Consider the following 6,000-nt stretch of genomic DNA (forward strand, 5'->3'; position numbering starts at 1 on the left):
CGTACGACTCTGAGCGGCTATAAGTGGCAATTCTGGTGAATTACTTAGACAATAAGAGGGAGGTTGTCATCCTCTTAAACACAACGGAAGTGGGTATCAGCGAATGGTCGATTGGATCTCTTTAAGCCCAGTTCATGTGAAATTACATTAGCATTTAGGCTCTGGTTGTAATATGATCTGTCGCATCTCCCATATAAGCCCATGTTGGTGTWGCCATGTGTCGTTTTAGTAAAGGTAGTTGTATTCAACTTGCACTGTAGTACTAAGCAAGTGTAACAGAGTTGCTTTGAGACACTACGTTTGACTGCCCCCCTGAAAAGAAACCTTTGCTACATATTAAGACAGGCTTTGGACCCGTTTCCACATGACATTGTCTCGGCTTAGGTACATTTGAAACCTCATTATGGTTTGTCAGGTGCACCAGGTCCCACTTAACTAAAGGGATGGCTCATTTTATTTACGAAACCTCACTTGGAGCCTGGCTCTTGGGTGCAGCTTAAACAAAGGCCAACAATGGCACCCTAATACGACTATAATAACAGGTGATGTACTGCTAATGCTTTGTAGCCCTCAGCTTTTTGGTTTTTAATATTCCAATTTCCTTTTGCATCTATAACAGCTAATAGGTAAACAGGAATGAATCAGAGAAATGAAGCAGGTCTACATGCCAATGAATTAGCATATAGATGAGTTCATCTTATACAAATAGTGCTCTTTTACCCAGACCTCCCTGTGCTGTGCAAGAGATCATACAYTATATGTAAAGTATGRGAGGAGAAAATGTAAATTAATCCATTTCAACCTAATAAGAAAATTATTTTTATGTTTAACCCTCATGCTCCATTGTCCAGAATTATTGCGAGTGCAGTGAAATCATTCCCAGATTCAACTTAATTGTTTCAACGGGAACACACCGACACTGACGCATAGCGGACGTAAAGTAGCTGTGCATATCAAGTAGTCTGAGCATTATAATCATGAATATGTGATGGACTGGAAATGTTTTACATGAACACATGTTATTTTACAGAACTTTCATGAAAGGAGCATTATTGACCATAACGTTTTGTATTTCACCCTCATAATTGTAAACCCCATAAATAAACCCAGTCGTCATGAATCACAGCAATGTGTTACGTAGCTCTTGTTAATATGCTAAAAGAAGCTTATCGAATTGGGTCAGCTAATTAAGCAATTAGCTTATTGCAGATCTGTGGTGACACTGTACTAATCTTTGATATTGTGAGCACAGATATGCCCAAAACTGAGAGGAAGACATGGCTCTCTCTCTGTCAGGCTTGGCTCTCTTCTCCTTTCCTCTCACTCACAGGATAATGTTTGAAGTCAGTCTTCTTCTGAAAGTAGATATTGAGGATGTCTGTGTTCACTAATACTCCCATTTCMCATGCAAATCCCTGGAATTGAATAGGTTGTTTATTGTCTGGTTGTTTAATATATCGAGACATTTATGCACTGTTGTCGAAGTGTTTGCTCTCTGCGTTTGTAGCTGTGTTAACACACATGAAATCCCCGACAGATTAGACTTTGATAGGGTAAAAGCCATGATGAATGTCTGTGACTTTAGTTGAGCCTCTTACCAGCCGTCTGATGCTGGTACACTTTTGCATGACTTTGGAGCATTAAACCCAAACTATGTTTTATGGTTATTGTACGCTTTCATTTATCTAACATGTTGAGGATATGCATGAAAGAAAGCCTGCTTTGGGCCCATTAGGAAATAGCTGTTGACTCTCCCTCACACTACAACACTGCATTATGTGCTGTAAGGTTGAGTGCAGTGCAGTGCAGTCTTAGCCCCGGGCTATACTTAACCTAGGGCAGTAATTAGCCCAGGGCTAACATGTTTCATGTCAGCTCTTATTAAAGGAACTTGCGACAGCAGTTCCACTTTAAATAATGTACAACTTAATTCTGACTTAGTTATTTGGAACGCTGGTCCTCTTACACCGTTTTAAGCTAGAAACTCCATTCAAACTTTAAAACGTGCAGACTGGTCTGGAATAGGTTTCTCGTAAAATACGATTTTTAGCCTCCTAAAAATACTTCCTCCACTTTAATTGGATTTCTTCAACATTCTAAAGCCCCCATTGTTAACTCCCATGACTTCCAACCCTTTATTTACTGTTAACAATGTCACTTTTGACACAAATCAGCTCTGACCACTTTCCCAACAACTCAGTCAAAAACTTAGTTTACTTCTCTGCTAGTCAAATCTGAAATCAGAACAGCTATCTTCTACCAATCAAATTATACAGCTGATTTAGTAACCAAATCAACTACATTTTCTCTAAACTTAGACAAACTTAGAGGGTATGAAATCTTGGTCTGATTCCATGCTATTCAAATGTGAAATCAGAACAGAAATAACCAATCATCTACCAATCAAGAGGTACAGCTGTTTTAATAACTGCATCAGCTACTTTCATTAAGCTAACTTCCCACTGTTAAATTAACTACAATGGGCCTTTCAATTTTTWAAATAATTATAGCACTAGGGGAACACATTCCAAGACAGATTATGCCCCACAGCTCACTCCAACCCACTAAATTAACCCACTCTAACAACCTAACACAGGAAGGCGGTGTCAGAGGATGGCCTGAAAAATTGCCAGAGACTCCAGCCACCCCAGTTATGGACTTTTCCCTCTGCCACCCTCCGGCAGGCGATCGGGTCTCAAACCAACACTCTCCGAGACAGCTTCTATCCCAAGCAATAAGACTCTTGAAATGCTGACAATGACTGCCCACCCTCATCCACAGACTATCTGCACTGACTCTATGCACACACTCTGGTCTCTACCCACACGTCACACTCACCTACATTGACACTCTTGCGCGCATACTCTTTCACCATGCACACACACTCACATCACCATTCACACACCCATCAATCACTAACACTGCTGCTATGTTAATGACTGAGCTGATGCAACCCTATTATATTTGTTGCTGTTTATTATTATTCCGGGTTCTCCCCCCCTCCAAGGAAAATAACATGCCAATTCCTGTGAGATGGTAAGGCCTAGGACAACCCAACTTGACATGATGGTAAAGGCCCATGGGCCACACCCTCTCATGCCATGCCAATTGGCAAAATGGTGGCACTATAACAAGCGATTGAAAATGCTAACTTTGAAAGGCCACACCACTCACCCTGTTTGCACTAGAGTCCTGAAATGTGGTATGCAGGTCCCTCTCCTCACAAGAAACACATTTGCCTCAAGGACCCATAAAGTCTGCCGTGATAGATTTTCCGGCATTTAGGATTTTATTGAAAAACAACGCTACTCTTCTGGCAGGGAATGACCGATCTGCACTAAACTTGATATCTGGCCTCTATGGACCAAGGTATGTCAAACAGCATGGCCGCTACTGACCAATAAACATTCACTTGGGCGTGGTCTGGCACATAAGTCAGTCACGGATATTTGTATTTTAACACATCTTGGTACACGCGTTGCAAACACTGTGAAGACTCAACATATGCAAGTACTTTCATATCAACTACACAGTGACGCTCTTGATCTGCTTGACTCAGTTATGAAATTTGGCGCACATGCTCAAGGATATGAGTCTAGCTAACCTGTACAGTATGGTTGACTTTGGCCACATTGTGGCGCTGTTGGACAGGAAAAACCATTCATGCAAGCCATCGGCTCATAGCGGCCATATTGTTTTAGCTAGGGTTTTAGAATATATTTGAGGATGTGCATCCATAGATGCTGTATACCAAATTAGGTGCTGATCGGTCCAGCGGTTCTGGAGAAGACGTTTAAAGTAGTCAACATCATTACAAATGGTAAAATACATCAAAGCATATTATATTGCATGAGCGGTTTGATTTTGAGTCTGATTTGGCAAGCATGGTAAACATTACAAAAGTAGCTCATCCTAGGGCAATGTGCACAATGGTGGCACAGTGGGAACACAGCTGAACCCCGGCAATGATGCTTCCTGATGGGCAGCCCCCAGGTGGTGAGGTTAGGCAAAAACACATCCGCCATGCTGACCCTCAACACGGGGCCCCTCAGGGGTGCTTGCTTAATTCCCTCCTGTACTCCCTGCGCACGACTCCAACACCTTCATAAAGTTTGCTGACAACACAGCGGTGTTAGGCCTGATCACCGAGGACGATGAGACTGCCTAGAGGGAGGAGGTCCGAGACCTGGCAGTGTGGTGCCAGGACAACAACCTCTCCCTCAACGTCAGCAAGACAAAGGAGCTGATTGTGAACTACAGGAACCGGAGGGCTGAGCACGCCCCCATCCACATCAACGGGGCTGTAGTGGAGCGTGTTGAGAGCTTCAATCTCTCGGTGTCCACATCATTAAGGAATTATCATGGTCCACACACACCAACACAGTCGTGAAGAGGGAACGACAACGCCTCTTCCCTTTCAGGAGGCTGAAAAGATTCGCCATATTCCCTCAGATCCTCAAAGTTCTACAGCTGCACCATTGAGAGCATCTTGACTGGCTGCATCGCCGTTTGGTATGGCAACTGCTTGGCATCCGACCGCAAGGTGCTACAGAGGGTAGTACGCACGGCCCAGTACATTTCTGGGGCCGAGCTCCCTGCCATCCATGACCTCTATACCAGTCAGTGTCAGATGAATGCCCTAAAAATGGTCAAAGACTTCAGCCACCCAAGTCATAGACTGTTCTCTCTGATACCTCATGGCAAGTCTGGAACCAACAGGACCCTGAACAGCTTCTAACTCCAAGCCGTAAAAATGCTAAATAGTTAGTCAGGGTAGGTATTGGTTAACTATTTAACTATCTGCATTGGCACTCTTGACTCATCACATACGCTGTTACGGTTTGTCTGTCCTGTTGACATATAGGTATCCCTACCTATATGTACATACTGTATCTACCTCAATTACATCGCTCCCCTGCACATCGACGCGGTACTACCCCATGTATATAGCCAAGCTATCATTGCTCATTGTGTATTTATTCCTCGTGTTATCTTTTTCTATAATTATTTGATATATTTTTTATTATATTCTGTATTGTTGGGAAATAACTTGCAAGTATTAATTTCACTGTATTATTTTACACCTGCTGTATCCTGTGCACGTGACAAACTTTGAAACTAGAAACTCACTAAACACGACAATAGCTACCCTACTTAGCACAGCTAAACCTACCAATCTACATCTATTACTATTAGGCTACTTTTACACAGTCAATGTACTACTACTACAACTACCAAGGTTATTATAATTTTGTGTTTTTATGATAGTTTTTATTTCTATTAGTTTGAAGAATTGTATTTGAAATTCAGTTTAACTTCAGTAAGTTTTCAGATCTGATTTACTCATTTTTATTTACTTTAAGTTTCATAAACAAAATCTATTTCGTTTTTATATTATTTAGTTTCAGTTTTAGTGTTATGGACATAAAGTCGCCTATGCGTGGAAGGTTAGGAGCCATTTATGTGTTGTGTAGTTTTAGTATTTTTTGGGGATGTCACTTCTTGGCACTGTGGGGCAGTAATCTATAAGGAGAGGTCATACAGTATGTTAGGTTTGGTCAGGTTTTAAAGGTAGACTCAGTAAGATGACGTAGAAGCACCAAGATAACAGTAGCAGTGGGTCAATTTCCTCAAACAACCCAGGAGCGTTGAAGCGCGAGGCTAAACTTCTCTACTGTTTTGGTCCTGTAGCTACCACTTTGTAGCAGTGTGAAGCGCAACCGTGCACATGCACAGGTACTCTGTGTGACTGTGTGAGAGCAAAGTCTTGCATCGCTCTCATCTCAATGGGCACGTTCCTCTGCTCAAACATTGCAGACACCTGCCAGATCTTACAACACCTGGACAGGTATTTTACCTGTCAGCTAACCACATCATGGTCGCACTCCCCTGCTCAGACGTTGCATGGCTCAACCAATGGTTTAATGTCACATCATCGACTATGCAGTCAGGCATAAGACTGCTATACTATATGTGGTTAGCTGATACGTATAATACCTA

The sequence above is a fragment of the Salvelinus sp. IW2-2015 genome, linkage group LG20 (assembly GCF_002910315.2).
Source record: "Salvelinus sp. IW2-2015 linkage group LG20, ASM291031v2, whole genome shotgun sequence".
In the NCBI taxonomy this organism is placed as follows: Eukaryota; Metazoa; Chordata; class Actinopteri; order Salmoniformes; family Salmonidae; genus Salvelinus; species Salvelinus sp. IW2-2015.